This window comes from Cheilinus undulatus, linkage group 2 (genome assembly GCF_018320785.1).
Source record: "Cheilinus undulatus linkage group 2, ASM1832078v1, whole genome shotgun sequence".
Taxonomy (NCBI): Eukaryota; Metazoa; Chordata; class Actinopteri; order Labriformes; family Labridae; genus Cheilinus; species Cheilinus undulatus.
In genome coordinates, this window is record NC_054866.1 from 4431704 (window position 1) to 4452666 (window position 20963).

General features: G+C 40.3%; 1 pseudogene; it reads left to right on the top strand.

Annotated features, from left to right (window-relative positions):
- The first annotated feature begins 336 nt into the window (after positions 1-336).
- Positions 337-20963, top strand: part of LOC121521914 — a 116371-nt pseudogene continuing 95744 nt past the window's right edge.

A 20963-nucleotide genomic window follows, 5' to 3' on the forward strand; every position in this document is an offset into this window, starting at 1 on the left:
TTTCACATCGACCCGCATGAAATGTGACACCGACCTGCATTTCGCACTTGTTTTTCCACATTAATACTTCGCATGTCCTTCACCAACATGGCATACTCCCCTTCCTCGTCTCTTGTGGCATTTAATGGCCGTACATACCACCGTCTCTTAATTTTATTGCTTTGCAATTAAATTGCTTTGCAATAAAATTAAGCCAGTAGGCAGAGCAGCTCCTCTTCCTCGTCATCAGTGTAGGACACCATAACTAAAAAATGTAAAAAATGCGTAAGGATTGTGGGAAATGTAGGATTTCACGGAAATTTCACAGGAAACTACTATGCGGCAGTGCACTCGACTATGGAAGCTCTGATGACTGCGGACATTCTGCGCGGAGCCAGCTCCAGTCACAGTGTGCTCGAGTATGTTTGGGCCTTTATGAGCTTCATGCATAAAGTAGCGGGTTTTTTGTTCATAAATAAGTAATATCCATGTTTTTTCTTTCACACAAATTATTGCTTAACTATTCCTTGGATTGCAGGGGATTAAATCTTTGGTGCTCAGAAGTTCCTGGGGGAGGACTCTCAGGCACCTTCTCATTACTAGTCTCATTTTGTTTAATGGACAGGGGGCAAGCTTTCAACCCCCCCATGCTGGCTACTTTTTTCTCCGCATCTCTGGGGAGAGCTTGCTGATGAGGGAGCTGCAATGGGAATCTCTGCCCTGGTAATGTTGCCGGGGTATGGTGGAGTTTCACTGATGACTGCTTTAAATCAATATGTTAGGAACCATTGTGTGTTTGGCCAGAGGAATGCGTGGCAGCATTTGGGTCCCTGTCAGTGTTATACTTACTACAGTCATGAGAGCCAGTAATTGCTTTTCCATTCTAAGCACTCTTCCAGCTCTTGCACTCTTGAACACAAGGCTAAAAAGCCAATCTCCTGAGACTACCAAAGTAAATGGCAATTTGAGCCCCAGCACTTTGCCAGCAGATAGTGTGGATTATAGTTTGCTCTCTGCTTTGTTGCAGGTCAGTATGAGCCAAACAGTCAGAAATATGGACAAATTGACACACGGACTATATGACACAGTGACAGACTTGCTGGATCTGGAGTGGGTGTTTCTATGGCCAGCTTGTTGAATGAATGGCGGAGTGAAGACGCCTTCCTGATTAGATAAAGATTATGACTACAGAGATGCGTTTGCATGTGGAAGGGGAAACTACTCCACTCGATTGCAGATTAAATGACTGTAAATTATTGTCTTTTTGTCTGTCAGATGGCTGAATTGGGTAACAAAGCATCAGACTGACAAAGGAGGAGAAAAAGATGAATCTGAGGAGTACAAGAGGGGAGAAATGAGAAAACACAGCCACTGTAGCTAAGCAAACCTTTTAATTCTTTTACATTTAAAGTGGTTAAAGTGTGGCACCATCAATAAATCAAAGAGGAACTAGTCTTTTCTCTTGCTTTTAAGTTTTGAGTTTTACAGGCATTTAACATGACATTATACGACAGACACATGTTAATTATTGCAGTGAAAAACTAGGTGTTTGGTCTAAGACTTACACAAGGGAATGGTAACTGAGTCAGGAAGCGTCTGTTCTGTTGCTGTATCTCATTCATGCTTTTGTGCTTCTTGAACCGTGATTACCCTCCAACATCGGCTGCACACTCTGTTGCCAAAGCTCCTCACTCTGTAAAGGCTCTTTTATGGAGTCATTATTGCTGAAAAATGTTTTGAAAGCATGACTTATTGAATTGGGGCTCAGGTTTGTTTCTTCAAGCGTTCCATTAAAACCTTCCTTTGTGCTCCGAATGGCCTCGTTGTTTTTAGATTTTCTCTGTGCTCTAATTGTCTGCTTGCTCTCAAATCTTTAGTTGCTTACTCAAATTTCCTGCCCTGACACTTAGACTATTTTCCTCTCAGGTTGCTTTCGCTTGCTTACGTTTGGAGTATTAAAACCTGGCAAGAAGCAAATATTTCTAAACCACAAGACCTGTTATTATGTAGGACTCTAAAATCTTTACCTAAAATCTCCCTTGGACTCAATTTTCCACTATTATCATAACAAATGATATGGAAAAAAGTATTTGGCCACTAGGGATGGGTACCTTTCACAATTGAGCTGGTACAGTACTGATTCCTGGTACCTGTGAACCGATAATGGTACACTACAGTACCCATTTTTGGTACTTTTGTGTGTGAATAATATTCAGCAATAAATGTTATATAACCTCAAAACTAATGAATTTTCAGAATCAAAACACTATCAAATATCAGTGTTTAAAAAAGTCTGTGTTTTTTCTTTATCTTGCACAAATTAAACTCACCCCACTAACTCCTATTCCTCTAATTTAAGCTCTTGGAAAAATGTGTGTTGGGGTCCATGGAGGGAGAATAAGTTTAAAACAAATGGACAATAGAGTATTGAGTCAAAATAACTAAATAAATATGTTATAGGTATAAAATTTTACCAATTTAAGTATTATAAATGAAAGTAAACAAACGACTCCCTCTACCATGAACTACGTGTACTGCACATCTTCTTTTCTCATGCAGTTCTTTTTCCAACAAAACTAAGACATCATCTTTCTCTGCTAAGAGCAGAGTCTGCTCCTCACTCATCAATCAATCATGTGAACCTCCACACAGAAGCATAAACGTCACACACAGGGTCCGTTACATTATATTTGTATTTATTCTAAAAAAGTTAACAGAAGTAGCAAATCGTTTCATTCTGCTAAGAAAATAAGCAGTTCGGACAAGCCTGTGGCTCTGCCACTCCTTCAAAATCACTCTGAATCCATCCATCCTGACAAAGTGCTTCATACGGCATCAGCCGTCCCAAGTTAGAGAGATAGGGATCAACTTTTAGGACGCAGTCACACTGGGCAGTCCGCATTGTGCCTTAAGTCAGCCTCTGTGAGGTGACTGAGCTAACAAACATGCCCCTTTATCTACTATATTTCCATGGTTGATATTCACATGATAAACGGGCAAATCACTGTGTTTAAAGTGAGGATTCGGTAAGAAAGACAGCGAGAGAGGCGAACAAGCAGGAGACAGCAGGAGACGATCTAAATCATCAATCATCACACTGCTTCCTCAGATTAGAAGTCTTGCCGTGGTAAACATTGAAATTCATGTCACAAATATTGCAGCATAATCTGTGCCATCTTTCACCACTTCCAATCAGCCATTACGCACGTGCGTACAATGCTGCGTTCGCATCCGGCATGGAAAATTGACTACTCTTCCACTCTCTTGCAGTCATAAGGATGCGTTTACGACCGAAACATGGTACCGTTTGATTCTACGTGAATCGGTACTTGGTAGTACCAACGGAATTCGGTTGCTGCCTATAAAAGTACCGAATTCGGCACCCATCCCTATTGACCACACCTATTGATAATTGAATTCAGGTGTTTCAGTTTGACCTGTTGCCACATGTGTATAAAATCAAGCACCTAGCCATGCAGTCTCTCTCTGCAACCTTTGTGATCCTAAATGGGTCGTTCAGAAGAGCTCAGTGACCTCAAGTGTGGTACTGTGATAGATGCCATTGCAATAAGACAGTTTGTGACATTTCATTCCTGTTGGATATTCCACAGTGATATTATTAGAAACTTGAAGCATTTAGGAACAACAGCAACAAAATGTACAACCATGTACATTTAGAGAGCGGGGTCAAAGATAGCTAAGGCACATGGTGCGTAAAAGTCACCAACGCTCTGCTGATTCCATAGCTGAGGAGTTCTGAACCTCCTCTGGCTTTAATGTAAACACAAAAACCATGCAGTGGCAGCCTTGTGGAACCAGTTTCTATGGCCAAGCAGCTGCATGCAAGCATCACATCACCAAGTCTAATGCCAAGCATCAGATGGAGTGGTGCAAAGCACACCTTCACTGGACTGTGAAGCAGTGGAAATTTGTTCTGTGGAGTGACTGATCACACTTCTCTGCTTAACAGTCAGATTGGTGAGTCTGAGTTGGCGGATACCGGGAGAACGTAACCTGCTTGACTGCGTTGTGCCAACTGTGAAGTTTGGTGGAGGAGAGATAATGATGGGGCTGTTTTTTTTTTCCCCCCATTTCTGTGACTGAATTTCAGTTGTGACTGTGGATACAGGTACATTTTTAGAGTTCATTGTGCAAGATCCAAAGTAAGTAAAAATCCAAAGAAAAGCACGGTAAACTGCACACAACTCAGTCAAGCTATCAGTGCCATTTGCACGCATGTAAATGAGGAAGTATTCAAAAATGTGTTGACAAATTGCTTCTCTCATATGCAAATCAGCCTCATCACAAAGAGCAACTAAACCAGCGCTAACTTCCTACGCAGCAGGAAGTGTAATCACAGAAAGACTTGTCTCAGCAATAAGTGACAGATAACCGATTTCCAAACCTTTTAGTTTGTCTGACAGTAACATGTTTTATTCCTGCTATTTATTTAACTCCTGCAGTGATGTCTGGTTTTGCTGTTGGAAGGATGATCACATACTTGGGGAACTTTTGACCTTCTTCAAAGGGAATGGTCCCCATGTGCAGTCTCTGAAAGAGTGTAATATGTATTGGGATATCAGATATTTCTGATAATGAATTTGCAACAGAGAGATAGACAGTAACAACTTTGTTTTTTTTTTTGTTTTTTTCTAAGAGGAGCCAAGGGGGTTGACCACCTCAGATGTCCTGGTATAGGATTAGCTCAATAGATCCTGGATTTACCCTGAAAAACTGGTTAGACTTAAAACTCTGTCCATCAGTTATGTCTCCAAAAACATCTGAATCTCTTTTATAAGACCGTTGTGATACTGAATTCTTCCAGAGTTGGGATTCTAAAAAGGTTCTTCAGTGTTCCTTTAACTGGTACATACAGTTGCAAGAAAAAGTATGTGAACCCTTTGGGATTTCTTGGATTTCTGCATAAATTGGTCATAAAATGTGTTCTGATCTTCATCTAAGTCACAACAACAGACAAACACAGTCTGCTTAAACTAATACCGCACAAAAAATGATATGTTTTCATGTTTTTATGGAACAAAACATGTAAACATTCACAGTGCAGGGTGGAAAAAGTATGTGAACCTTTGGATTTAATGACTGGTTGACCCTCTTTTGGCAGCAAAACCTTCAACCAAACATTTCCTGTAGTTGAAGATCAGACCTGCACAAGGGTCAGGGTGAATTTTGGACCATTCCTCTTTATAAAACTGTTTCAGTTCAGCAATATTATTGGGATGTCTGGTGTGCATTACTCTCTTGAGGTCATGCCACAGCATCTCAGTCGGGTTGAGGTCAGGACTCTGACTGGGCCACTCCAGAAGGCGTATTTTCTTCTGTTGAAGCCATTCTGTTGTTGATTTACTTCTATGCTTTGGGTCGTTGTCCTGTTGCATCACCCATCCTCTGTTGAGCTTCAGTTGGTGGACAGATGGTCTTAAGTTTTCCTACAAAATGTCTTGATAAACTTGGGAATTCATTTTTCTGTCAATGACAGCAATCCGTCCAGGCCCTGAGGCAGCAAAGCAGCCCCATGATGGCCCCTCCACCATATTTCACAGTTGGGATGAGGTTTTGATGTTGGTGTGCTGTGCCTTTTTTTCTCCACACATAGCGTTGTGTGTTCCTTCCAAACAACTCAATTTTGGTTTCATCTGTCCACAGAATATTTTGCCAGTAGTGCTGTGGAACATCCAGGTGCTCTTTTGCAAACTTCAGATGTGCAGCAATGTGTTTTTTGGACAGCAGTGGCTTCCTCCATGGTGTCCTCCCATGAACTCCATTCTTGTTTAATGTTTTACTTATTGTAGATTTGTCAACACAAATGTTGGCATGTGCCAGAGATTTCTGTAAGTCTTTAGCTGACACTCTAGGATTCTTCTTCACCTCATTGAGCATTCTGCTCTGTGTTTTTGCAGTCATCTTTACAGGACGACCACGCCTAGGGAGAGTAGCAACAGTGCTGAACTTTCTCCATTTGTAGACTGTCTTACTGTGGACACATGAACATCAAGACTTTTGGAGATACTTTTGTAACCCTTTCCAGCTTCATGCAAGTCACCAAATCTTGATCGTAGGTCTTCTGAGAGCTCTTTTGTGCCAGGCATGGTTCACATCAGGCAATGCTTCTTGAGAAAAGCTTTAACCAACACATCCAATCTCATCACGTTGATTGGACTCCAGGTTGGCTGACTCCTGGCTCCAATTAGCTCTTGGAGAAGTCATTAGCCTAGGGGTTCACATACTTTTTCCACCCTGTACTGTGAGTGTTCACATGGTTTGTTCAATAAAAACATGAAAACATATCATTTTTTGTGTGGTGTTAGTTTAAGCAGACTGTGGTTGTCTATTGTTGTGAATAAGATGAAGATCAGAACACATTTCATTACTAATTAATGCAGAAATCCAAGAAATCCCAAAGAGTTCACATACTTTTTCTTGCAACTGTAGTCGGCAAACCCTGCTGTCATATTTTCATCATTTTTCAACCGTACTTTCACAGGCTCTATGTATTTAAATGTTTTTTTTTTTGACATCTGAGCTCTTCTTGTTCTCATTGGTCCCTGATGACAGAGAACAGATTTGAATCTTTGACACAATCACAGATTTTTATAATCCTGACCCAGCTCACGGACATTTTCAATTTCTTCAATAATTGTCTGTACTGTTGAAGCTGGTAGAAGGAGCTGCCCTTGCAGTTTTAAGTAGAATAAACACACATTCCTTAGAAAAGTATCACTAAAATTCTCTGGGATTTCAGTGCTTTTTTTTTTTTTGGTGTATTATCTGAGGTCTGAGAAGCATCTTCACATGCACTGACAACAGTAGTCTGAGGGATAGTTTCCCTGTACATGTCACTTAGGCTATCATTCGAGCATGTTCTATGTTTCCTGGACATATGAACAGTAAAGGAGGATTTCACTGTGAATGTATTTTTACAACCAGCTACTGGACATGTCACATGTCGCCGCTCCATGGTATGCTCCTTTAAGTGGGTGACAAGTTCATTCACAGTGTGAAACTGCCGCTCATACATGGAAATGGCACATTTTTAGTCTGTAATAACAGTTCTAGCTATAACAGAGGGGTCTGGAGCATTGTGAACATGATAATAATGAGCTTTACAAGCTGCATAAGTACAAAGTGTTCACTTGCAGTCACAACTGACACATTTGAAAATACAATGTGGTTCATTCCTATGAACTCTACAGTGCAGCACAAAACTCCTCGCTGTCTCAAGAGTTTTACTGCAAAAAGGTGATCATTTTAAGTAAACTAAGGTAAGGACAGCATGCACCATCATTTGATAAATGAAGCAAATTAAGCATCAGTGACATCCATTTAAACAAAGGAAAAAAAATGTGTCGAGTGTGAAAATAAAACCAAAATAATAAGAAAAGATAACCTAGTATTTACCTTTCTCTGATGATCCACCGCCCTGCCAAAGCATTTATCATAACAGTTAGTTACACAGGAAAATCAGGAGCTTAGAAAAAATGTCTGCTTCCTGTGAGCGCCAATATTTGAAAAGAGAGAAAAAAAAAACGTCAACGTCTCTCACTCGTTTGAGTACACAGTGGACAACCTGCGCTGAAGGCTGTAACTGAACAACCAATACACAAAAAATCAAATTGTGGCTTTTTGACAGCACACATAAACCTTACATGCATCTGTTTTAATAAAAAGGTAAAAAAAAAAAATCTCTCCAGACTGATTACTCCCGCCACTCGGGCTCCAAACTAACGTCCACTAAGCGTATGGCATGAAAACCCAGAGTCTAAAATGCAACCCTTTGCAGTCAGAGCTACGATATTTGAAAAAACTATTGAGGGATATACAATTAATAAGGATTTTGAGAATTGTGATAAATTTAACAACACAGGATGACTCAGACACATTAGATGTCCTTAATTCAGTTAACTATTAAATTTTAACCAGGACTGGCAAAATTTTGCCTGCTTTATGTTTTATATTAGGTAAAATCAAGGTGAATTCAGTTGTAGCTGTTGTAGGTAATGAGAGTAGTATTATATTTTGGGTATAAGAGATTAAAAAAAAAACCAAAGAAGTTGCTTTGAGCCTTTAGCCAACTGTTAACCGTCAGTTCTGCTCTTCTAAGTTTGTTAAAAACATACCTTTTAAATCTTATGATAGTGTTCAGTTTTTTGACTATATTTATACCATTTAAAGAGGTACGTAACATGAATTACTTACATGTTACAGTTTATTACTGTAAAAGTGAAGCTCCAAACAGGAATTACCCATTATTTTAACACTTTAATGCTGTAAATCTAACTCAATTGTATTGTTCTTTACATGACAGGTTTTCTCTAATTTACAGCAGTCTGTAAAATTTAACAGAAATTTGATTATTTTCACAATATCTTACTTAGAAAATAACAGTTTTGTTTAGTTCTTTGTTTTACAAAATATTACTGTCAAATAAGTAGTGATTCTTTGTTTTTCTATTTACATTTTTATTATGTCATGATTTTACAGCACTTTACTATCAATTTTATGGACATTTTTTACAGTGCATAAAGCCCTGTCAGCAGGAAACAGTTTACCTAAAATTCCAGATCGACTCAAATCCATTGCATGAATATGTTTGACCTTCATCTTGGAAAGCTCTCATAGAAAGTGTTTTGGAAGGGTTTTCGGAAAATCTTCAGAAGATGATTGGAGGAATGTTCTGTGTGTCACTTTCATGATGGGCCAATCAGAGTGGCGAATTGCATTCTGCACATGCGCAACTCTTGTACAGGCTACCGCTGCCTTACATTGTTAATGGCGGGCTTCATCTAAAACTGATGTCAAGGCCGCTCGAGGGGACACACAAAAACATCTTGTCTGCCAAGATAACCTTTCGGTGTGGCTCCTTGATCTTGTTTAAGAAAGAAATGTAGTCCAGTTCCAAGTAAACCACAGCTTTCCTACAGCTACATCCGAACTAACGGCTACTGTGGCAGCAGCTGTTGGAGACACCGGAAAAGCCCACCATAACGATCGCAAACCCATGATGAAGAGCAAAAACACCTTTTCTGTCATGGAAAGGTTTCAGTGTTGCTCTCTGCCCATGTTTTGATTAAGACACCTTGTCCAGTTCTGACCAAACTGCTGCTGTGGCTAAGTCCAAGCTAATCAGTCGACATTGTGTCATTTACACAACAAGTGACCCTTTCCCCCGTACTATCACATAGTCATGCCGAAGCAGGTCAGCAGAAGAGTGAAAACATCTTTCCCAGCATGAAAAGATTTTAGGGTTGTTTTTATTTTTTTTTAATTATACAGAAACATGGTCCAGTTTTAGTAAAAAGGGCGCAATGCTAAAGCCATAACCAAGGTATTTACTGCAATGGAAGCAGCCATTACAGAGTACAACTATTTCCCATCCATAGTGCGACTCTGTATGCATGGCTTTGAAAGTAGAGTCACTCACTCAATCAGACAGTCAGTCAGTCAGTCAGCAAGACACGTACAGACCCATGTGTAGGGCTACCCTTTGCAGTCAAACAAGAGTAGAGAGAGAGAGAGAGAGAGATAAAAATCTGTGTTTGCCCTGGAAAACCAAAACCAGTGGCCCCTCAATATTCGCACCACTGACACAGTGATGGGAGAGATTTGGGGTTCAGAGTCGTGCCAAGGGACACGTGAAAGTCATGTGACTTCAAGAGCTAGGGATCGAACCCTGGACCTTCTGGTTGAGAGTAAACCACTGATCTAAAGGCCCAAAGCCAAAAATAAGCATTTAAAATACAGTTTGCAGCATCACCTACATTTGAACTTTGGTGAATTTCTCACAACACATAAAAACACATTTCCCCAGTGTGACAATGAAGCTTAAAGATAAAGATTTTAGGAAACAGAGCAGATAACATGAGCTCTTTTGTCTGAGCATGTTCGCCCTCATTGAGTCGATCTTGTTTTTCCTCCATAAACACTTAAAAAGCTATTTCACCTATCCAACTAGACATCGCCTTACCACAACCACTCTTCGCTCCTCTCCGATCCTCCACTGCTCTTCTACTTTGCATAAAACCAGCCATTCATGTACTCATAGGTATCTTTGTCTACTTAGAAAACACATTAAGGGAACACATGGCTGATCTCTTGATGTCCTTCAGCATCCTCATCCTCTCATATCTGGGACTAATGGGACTCCACTGCTCTCTGCTGTTACTCTTTGTTTTAGTTCGCCACATCGTACCGTCAGTTTAAAGCCTCCAGTGCTTTGTTTTTCTCTTCAAGTCGAGTCGAGTGAAGACAGGAGGGCAGAGCTTTTTTGATCAAACTTTTACTTGGAGTGAAGTGTGCATGTTTAAAAGTTTGTTAGTCCTAAAGATGTTTGAGCTGTGTTTAACAGGGCTGGGCACACGTTTGCTCACACGTTAATCTTTAAAATCAAACTATCTAAATCATTTTTATTCTTCAGTTTAAAGGCTAGATAGATAATAGGCAATTTAAGAGCATCCTGCCTCCTGTACTTTGGAGATTTTAGAGCAACAGTTCTCAACTGGTGGTTTGAGACCCAAAAGCAGGCCACAAAACCCTTTATAGTGGGCCATATAAATGCGTAGCTGGAAAAAAGGATTGTGCTAAAATGTCTTTTAAAACAGTGTGTTTGGTTCTGTCTGAGGTTAGACAGGTCAAAATCAGATCTAACTTTTTTCCCCAATTCTTATATTAATGCTCTGAGGCCTAAGCACTCACCAGCACATTTTAACTGGGGCTGAACTATTTGCAAAAATAATCTATTTGCAGTTTTTTTCCCACATATTGCAATTGTGATTTAATATGCAATTATTCTTGGGTTAATCTTGTGTATTTTTCAACAAATTCAAGCAATAAATAATTCCATAAATAAGACTATGTGTATTGAACAGAATGAAATTATTTCCAAAGCAATCAATCCATAGTAGCGTGAACCTGAATGTGGGGGTGCAACGAGTTTTAAGCTGTAAGGGAGGTGGCTGGGGTGGAGGAGGTGAAGCTTTTTTTTTTTTTTTTTTTTTTTGGATCACAAATGGGATGTCATTTGCTTTGTTTTAAGGGCATTATCATTTTATGTCACTCATTTTGAGTTAGAAAAACATACATAAAACACAAAAAAGATGATTTTTGTGAACCATTATAAAAAAAAAATCCACTTGAATGTTTGCATAATGTGCATAAAATCTCTGCCGCTGCATAAAATTGATTTATTAAACTGGTATTTCGACACATTTCAAGTTATAGAAATACTGCAACTTCTGCGATTTGAAAATTGCTGCAGGCCAAATTGCAATTTAATCTAATTTGCGATTGATTGCCGAGCCGTAGTTTTAACTGTGTTTTTATTAATGTCTTTGTCCATTTACATTGTAGAAATTCAGTTCAAACATCTCCTTCAGTGGGAGAATCTCATCTTTCACTTCTGCCCTTGCTTGCTACAGACACCTGCTGTATCAAACTGACTGTGTAGGCAAGTATGCCCAGACATGGATCACGGCGGAAAAGGGGAGGGGGTGGAATCGTGCCAGAGTGCAGTTCGAAACAATCAGGCCTAGTGTGAAAGCGCCCATGAGTGTAGATATGAAGGAAGAGAAAGAAAGAAATAGTTCCAGTTTAAAACCTGGTTTCATTTAGTGTTAAATTGCACCACCTTTATTTCTTGATGCAGTTAGCTCTTGCCTTTAAGAATCAATTGCTATTTGTAATGAGGCTGATTTGCATTTGAGATTTTTAAATATTTCCTTACTGACATGCATGCAAATGACACTGTATTCTCACTGAATTCTTGAGTCTGCCTCCAGCACTCTTACTGTGAAGTACTGCTTGATTTCAGGACCCTACAGCTCGTCCCTGCAATGGTGGTGGCCAGCGGCAGGTGACTAAGTATGCTAACTGCTTCAAAGAGGGTCTCCAAAGGCATGCAACTTTCACCTATCATCTGCTTCACCACAGAAAGTTTTGACTGACCATTTACAGCAGCTGGGATTAGAAATGATAAGTAACTGTGTAACATTGCAGAGAACCATTTTAACAGAAATGTGACCAAAGCTGGTAAAAACTTCTGCAAGTCGTCCAAGGTCATTTTTGAGTTTTTACACATTATGAAAACGTGGATTCTAAGCTTTCAAATTGTGTATCATACACCTTAAAGGGATATTTCAGGATTTTTGAAGTTGGGTCGTATGAGGTGCTTGGCCATAGTAGTGGCATTAGCCTCCAGTGATTTCCGTGTAATTTGATCCTGTTGTTATTATGAGCTCGGAGAGAGCTGGTGAATAGCGGCCGTAGATGGGAACATGCTGTCTGTGTAAATTAACAAGTTTTATGAAAAAAAAGGGCCAAGAAAATATGTTGGCTTGCCTGTGCACTGTCAAAAACGTACACAGTCATTTATTTCTCCCAAAAACTTCCTCTGTGTCAGGCACTAACTTACGATGCAGTTTTCGCCATTTTGTATCCTTCCGCCTCCGATTACTGTTTACTTCACACATCCACCGGTCAGCTGTGTGGGGCTGTGGACTTCTTCAGGAATAATAACACCTCGTCAAGCTAAAACAAAGATAACAAGCGATTTCGTTATGAGTGATGATGATGTGCCCTTTACTGTGGATACGAGAGGATATTTGTGTGAACCGGAGTACACCGAAGAAGAACTTACACAGATGGATACCGACCAGACTTACACAGCGGGCTGAAAGAGAGACAAGAGAACCTTCATTTGAAATTTTAGAGCAGGAGAGATCCTGAGTTACCTGGTGGTGTAGGTGTGGAAAATGTGAATCCATGCCAACCCATTCGGAGAACTACTGTTGTCATGAGTGGGACTTAGTTGTGACACTTCTTCAGGACATAACTGAATCAGAGGATAGCGGCTCACAGACGCCTGCAGTCTGCATCACGCTCTATCCAGAATTCCCCGCCTAATCGCCGGTGTTTTGCAGACTTTCTTCAACTTTCCAAAGATAAATTGGAAAAACAGACCCCGACTTGAAGGGCCGAATGGAAATTTGTCATCCAGGTAAGCTTATTACTGTCGCCTTTTCCTCTAATGGCTGATATGTATGGTGTCCAGGAGGTGTGCCTCTTTAAACAGTCTGGATAAATGCAAGTACATGGCATTTTCTGAATCTAAAGAAAAACAGATTAAAAAACCCAAAAATGCGTTGTAGTAACTGATGCTTGACCCCGTTACACTGCAATCCACACAGCTGACCAGTGGATATGTGAGGTAAACATTAAGCGGAGGCGGAAGGATACAAAATGGCAAAAGCTGCATCGTAGGTTAGTGCCTGACACAGAGGGGGTTTTTAGGATAAATAAAGTGCTGTGTATGTTTTCGACACAGCGCACAGGCGAGCCAACATATTTTCTTGGCCCATTATTCCGCAAAACTCGTTAATTTACGCGGACAACATGTTCCCATCTACTGCCGCTATGTGCCAGCTCTCTCTGAGCTCGTAGTAACAACAGGATCAAACTACATGGAAATCACTGGAGGCTAATGCTACTACTATAGCAAAGCACCTCATATGACCCAATGTCAAAAATCCTGAAATATCCCTTTAATCTGAGCATATTTTACAAAGATATGCTCATTTGAATGTTAACTTCTAGTTTCTATTTTTATCTGGCTTCAGTATCAAATTCACCCCTACCCCACAGTGTGTGCCATAAAGACATGCACTAATCCAACCCAAGTTTTTTTTTTTTTTTTTTTTTTTTTTTTTTTTAACCAGGCTGGACATACTAACATGCCTCTGCAGACCAGCGGATTCTCATAGGACACAAGTGCAGTTCTCAGTTGATGCTGACTGCAGGTCCACCTAGAGTTTAAGGCCCTGTAGAATTGAGACAAATTTTCAGGAGTATATGCAAACATTTTTTGTCATATCAGCGTTTCATCCACACAGAAATGGAGCTTTGGTAGGCTGCAACCACTACTTTTTGAAACAGGGTCCCAGAGTGAACAAATCTGTAAATGCTTACATCTCCTTGTGGACAGCAAACCACATCTTTATTGAATGATTACTTCACACATAACATTGCCCACTTACGCTGCATGGCAAAACAACAATGGCGGATTACAGGGTTGTGTTCATGCTGCATAAGCTATTGAGCTTGTTATGGCTTTTAAAGCAAAAATCTGATGCTCCTTTATCACCATTGCAAACAACAAACACCATACATTCTTAAATCCAATGTGGAGAACAACCAGAAAGGCAACCAGGAGAACGTTTGTGGCAGTTTTCTGTGATCTTCTCTCTTTTGGTGCATTTCCATGGCAGCAATAGAGCTTCACGTACAGGCTTGGCTTATATACTACAGAGTTTTCAGATGTTTTCAGTGGGTCCGTGCTTATGCAGACATTTCCTGAAAAGATCCCATATTTATGGAAAACTTTTTCAAAACGGAATGGAAATATGCCATGTGCTTACAATTTGTGTTTTTCACTTCCTGTCCCCGTTGGACACTCAGGATCACGTGACTGCATGAGACAACCTATTCTGAAGATTTTTGGCTAGTGAGATGTGTATCACTAATGTGAGATGGGTTGGCAGTCTGTATGCATTGACTTGTCCATGTACACACCAAAATAAAAATCAGGCTGTCACACAGCTGTCACGCAACCAGTCTGACACAACCTTCTCAGCTCATTTAGACTGTATATCTGGACAACTGTTCTTGCTCCAGTGCTCATGCACAGAGAGACGATCATCTTAATGATGGGAGCATGTCCTCAGCTACAGTTAATGGCAGAGACCTCTTTAAACTAATCACAATGGACCTACTTCCTGTTGACCTTGTTTACAGGCTAGTAAGTAGTAAAAATAGAAGCTCTGTACATTTTGGGCATACTCTGCATGTCATTGTTGGTATTAATTTGATGTTTATATTGCTAAACACAGAGTTACATATGATCATTAAATTACCTTCTGTGAATGAGTTTAGATTCACTGATTCTCTCTGTGTGTTTCAAACAGCAAATTAACACATAATGCCCAGTTTAAAATAATGTCTGGACAGCTCTAGCTTCTAAGATCTCCAAGCCTGTTAATAAATCTTTAAATCTTCACTGAGTGAAGCTGACGTTAATGTGCCAAATTTAAACACGAATCTTCAGACGTCATAGTCAGAAGCAGCCAGGCCTGTTTATATTTGTTTATAGCATCTGTTATAAACAAATCTGTTCTCCGTTGATTTCTACATTTTTTTATTGGTAGGTCCTCCACGCAGTCATCAATGAATCAAAGCCTATTATTCAGAAGTGCTTCCTTTATGCTTACACACGTCCTCATAGACACACAAACATGAAACCAGATTGCCGGACTGAAATAGCGAGAACAATATGAGTCATACAGTAATATGAGACACTGGGCGTGTGGGTGTCATCTTTTATTAGCAGAAAGAGCATAATCTCCCCAGACACAATCACCGGAACACCGTAATGAACATAACTACCCAGGTTTAATGTTGACACCAGAAAAGAGTCTGTATTACATACTAATTATGTTCTCTGTGAATCTATTATGTTCATGCCTGTCTGGTAGCCTTTGTTCTTGTTTTCTATGACAACTCTAACCTTTATAAAAGGCAATCACAAACATTATAACAGTGCAATGGGAACCTGCACTTCTGTCTTTTCTCTGTTTCCTATACTGCATGTCTTCTGATGCTTATTTAAGTGTTGTTTCTATTTATGATCATTGTATCCTTGTTAAGATTTTACACATTAGGAAAATGATGACACTGACGATGCTGGTCCCTAAAACATCCTTAAATCACTATGAAAAACACTCATTACTCTGATGAGAGAGAAACACCATAGTATGTCCTCTGTCATCTGTAAGAGCTTGCTCTCTCCCTTTCTTTAACCAACATCCTAGACTACTTTTGTGCTGAAATCCAAAACATCTCAAAATGCCTAACAGCTCTTACACAGTTTGCATTGTGTAACCATGTAGTTCTTTCATGCTGCAGGAAATGTTAACTAGATCTTTTACACACGTCACTATTGATGGTACTCACTCACAGCTGCGTTACATGAAAGTTTACATCAGTCTACTACGCTTTTTGGTCACTATTTATGGTGGAGGTTAATCTTGCAAAGCCAGTTTCTGTGTTCCTAACTGGCGAATCCATCTTGCAAAGCTCTCGTCTGGACCGTTTGGGCCTGATTAGAAAGTGACAGGACCAATCGTGACATAAGCAAGCAGCAACAAGAGGCCGGTTTGAATTATGGCGGAAGAGATTAGCGTGGAGGCTGCTAAAGCACCAGTTTTATCAGAACTTGACGACATTTCTTTATTAAAAGAAGAACAAAGAACAGCAGTGAGTTGTTTTCTTTTCAAAAACTGCAAAAGTCGTGTACTGACATGTCTACAGTCACTATAGTTCATGTTATGCAGCTCTATGGAATTTACTGGTCGGTAGCAGCGCACCTCGGTTTGGGGCTACGACGTCACGTGTTTTGTTGCTTTGATTGTCCCGTAAAGATGTGACAGAAAGTTAACCATTCACCCTCTGAGTTAATTTTTTTTTTTTTTTTTCAAAGGCTCTGCCCTTTCCCAAACTCTGGCTACTGGAGATTTTCCAGATGGATGTGTGAAACAAATTCATCTGGCTTGTCCGGTTAAGCATCACTTGCATTTATGTGGCAACAGAATGCAGCAGGCAGCTAGTTTGTGATGAAGTAAGCAATTTAAGAAAACAGAAACCCCCATCACCTTTTCTGCTCGTTTTTGCCACTTTTAACACAGTTTTTGCAATATTCAACTAATTACTGCTACTTTTTAAATCTGATTTCACCACTTTTTCCATTTTTGCCATTTTATAAGCAATTGTCCTACTTTTTCACCCTTTCCACACTCTTTCAGCCTGTTATTTTCCCCATTTAACCCATTTTTTGCCTCTCACCCCGATTGATGCCTTTGTTCTCTCATTACACATGATTTGTTTTGCCCATTTTTACCAATTAAATTAACTTCTACTACATTTAAAATCCCTTTACACCAGCTTTTGTGCCAATTTTTGACCCACTTTAAGATTAATTCTTGGGCATTTCATACTGTTATTGACAATAAAAATGGATATCACAGCGCAAGTTTACAACAGACTATGATTTTGTTGACCTCCGTGGGACCCCTACTTGGTGGGGCTTCAGAAAGATTTCCTTTTTACCCCCCCCCCCATCATGGTCCTTTTGCAGATTTGACCCAGTGTATGGGGGAAAATTTGCAATCACAACAGGACCCATGTGTTGGCTCTGCTTGGGGCCATGAGAATGCATATCTAAATAATTTTCTACAGTTTGCACTGGTATAATATGGTACCAACTTTTCATTTAGGAAACATCCCTAAACAACCTTGAGGTGTAACTGAGGCCCAGAGGTGCTGATGAAGGCAGAATGACATTAAGTCTGATAAATTACTGCTTATTTTACTTGTTTTTAAGCCTCGTTGAGCGGCAGAAAATCCGGTTTCTCTCCCAGATCCAACCCTTCTATTTGAAAGTCCAAAAAAAAAAGTGCAAGACACCATTTTTCTTTGTCTGTGGATTTCTTAACTGTGATTATAGAAGCACAGTCCACTGAATTATCTGAAACTCTGCAGACTCGAAGCTAAATGTGTCTCACAGTATTTTGAGCTAATTAGAAGCTAATAACTCTGATGTAGTTAAGTTTTTTATCTTAGCTATTAGCAGGAAGTTGGACTTGTTTATTTGCTGAGACCCCGATGGGATTTGAAATCACTTTTCGTGTTGTGTGCCTGCACTGATGTAAATCCTTCCTCTGGGTAAAAGTGCAAACTACAAACGAGATAGGGAGAAAAATGGAGAGCGGCAGAGTGAATGAGCAGATGAGGGATGTGTAGTGTTGGGAGATTGGATGAAAATTGGAGGCAAAAGAAGAGTGAGTTCTCTTTCGCGGGTTGAACTATCCATCACACAAAATCTATCCCGTTTTTCTCCACTTTCTACTACATCCCACTGTCGGAGCCCATTCAGGCTTCAATTCGCACTCATTATCTCTGTCAGGACAAATGCTTTGACTGTGTGAGTGTTCACGGATACCTCACAGTGGCAAAGCTTTTGAAAATTAAGTCTTCACAGCAGACCAACCTGAGCATATGGAGTCACAGCAAGCAGTCCAGGACTGTGAGAGCAGCAGTGAGCGACGGAGAAAGCCGTGGTGAGACCGGTCACAACTCATTTAACAACACGGCGCTTTGTTGCCCCGGCTGCAAACGAGTCACTTTCACTGTGAGTCAGAAAGTTTGTAACTAAACAGTTTTTGGAAGAGAGATTAACAAAAGAAAAATTACTCAACTGTGTGTGACAATGTGTGACATGTTTTCAGGACAGGGGCAGAGAGCTGCAGGGAGGATGTGTTTCTCTAGACCAGCATGAGGGCCAATATAAAACAGCAAGTAGAAAGCATGGGAAATGCATGTTTTTAATGTCTTTCTCCTTCAATATACTCTTCACACCGCTGCATTCAATTCTGATTAAATCAATGCAGCAGGTCTGCTTCTGTCTAAAGGCCCAAACATACTCGGAACGTACGCAGAACGAACTCCACGCGGACTCAAAGCGGACATCCGCATGGCCGTGCGCGCAAATCTAAAATTTTACAACTGCATGGACTCTGCTCCGCGTACTGGTGTCACACAAAACACTGATCGGCATGTACTTTTCACATTGACCTGCATTTTGTACCTCCGTGCAGCGTTGACGAGTGAGCGGTGACTCCCAGAGTGGAGAAGGAGTGGGGCTAGGCGCCCAATTAGATCATCGAAGTTTTCACCTGTCATTAAGAAGTATTGAAATTTTTTTCCACGTCAATACTTCCTATGTCCTTCACCAACATGGCATACTTCCCTTCCTCATCTCTTGTGGCATTTAATGGCCGTACATACCACCTTCTCTTAATTTTATTGCTTTGCAAAGCCAGCAGGCTTCGTCAGTGTTGGACGCCATGACAGAAACATGTAAACAACGCGCAAGGATTGTGGGAAATGTAGGATTTCACAGCAATTTCACAGGAAACTACTACGCGGCTACTCTTAACGTGTTTAAGCACAGATGTGATCTTATGAAAAAAGAAGCTAGATTAGGCGTATAGGGAGGGTGGTCACGCACTGTGATTATCCTCCAAAATGATATCCTCAATGTCAAAGAAAACAATCAACACGGCTTTCAGTTAGGACTTGTTATGTGGTACTTTCTTCATCCTTGGTGACGATGGGATTCTCCAGAGAATGGGATCTACACAGTTGGGATTTTGATGACATCATGTATGTGTTTTAGATAAGTGGCATTGGTGCCAGCATACTGGCTAACAGTTACCTGATTTTTGAGCTAAAAAATGTGTGCTTTGACAAGCAGAAACACAAATGAAACAAAGCATAACACAAGCCAAGAATATAATGAGACAAAACCGCATCAACAGGAGAACTGACTTTGCCACTTTTATCACATTTTTGAAATGTTAAACCAGTTTTTCCTACTTTTAAAAACTCATTTCGATACCTTTTTTTTTTTACCCATTTATGCAATTTTTTTTAAGTCATTTTGCCACCTATTTACGCTTTCCACACTTTTTCAGCCTATTTTTGCTACTTTTAATCCATTTTTGCCATTTGCCCAAATTTGTTGCCTCTGTTGACCCATTATTGCCACTGTTACCACCTTTCCACCACTTTTTACATCCCTTTATTTTATCTATTTTTACCTCCGCCCAGGAGGTTATGTGATCGGGTGGGTTTGTTTGTTCGTTTGTTAGTTTGTCAGGTTGTTAACAACATAACTCAAAAAGTTATGGACGAATTTTCAGAAAATGTCAGAAACGGCATACGGAAGAACTGATTAGATTTTGGGACTGATCCAGATCACCGTTAACCTTGCAAAGCAGATGGATACACCCGTTTCTATGTTTCCACTGGCGAATCCTTCTTGCAAATCTCCCATCTGAACAGCTTGGGCCCGGTTAGAAAGTGACAGGACCAATCAACGTAGAGGGGCAGTACTTTCAGGTGCAGCAGAGTCGTGACGTCAACAAGCAGCAGCAAGAGCTGGTGCAGTTATGGAGGAAGAGATAAGCATGGATGCTGCTAAAGCGCCAGTTTTATCAGAACTTGACAACATTTCTTCATTAAAAGAAGAACAAAGAACAGCAGTGAGTTGTTTTCTTTTCAAAAACGGCAAAAGTTGAGTACTTACATGTCTACAGTCGCCATGTTTCGCATTATTCCTTAGTAGCTGCACACGCGCAGCTTGCTAGTGGCTACGTCATGTGCTTTGTTGCTCTTATTGGCCCGTAGAGATGTGACAGACAGAACATTCATCCAATCATACTCCGAGGATTTTTCAAAGGCTCTGCCTTTTCTCAAACGTTTCTCATTGAAGCTTTCCCAGAGGGTTGTTTGAAACAAATCCTTCTGGCTTGTCAGGTTAGATCACTGTCTGGATTCAGGAATTTTTTAAAGGATTCTTTACTATTGGGAGATAGGACTAATGGCAGAGGTCTGCGCTGTTACCACTTTACACCAGGAGATGGCGGACGTGAGTAACTCAAAGTTTTGGAGTTTATAGAGTTTTAAAACGCACACCTGGTCGAGGAGACGAGTCTGAGTGTAACAGAAAGACAGCTAATTGTAGCGAGAATACTCACAATGCTGGGAGGAATGGAGTAACATTCACTCTCTGCCATGACTTTCACACGTAGCGAAGCCAGTGCTTTGCCTCACTGTGTCTCCACCCCACCGAGGAGGGAGTAATCACTGTATTAGATTTTGGGAGTGATCCGGATCACCGTCTGGATCCAGGAATGTTTTAAAGGATTCTTTGCTATTGGGAGATCGGGCTAATGACGGAGGTCTGCGCTCTCTGAGTGCTTTTTTAGTTTATCTTTATCATCCAGAATGGACAGCAAATTTTGTTTTATGTTTTTTTTTTTTTTTTTTTTGTGAAATGACAACTAAGATTTATTGGAATT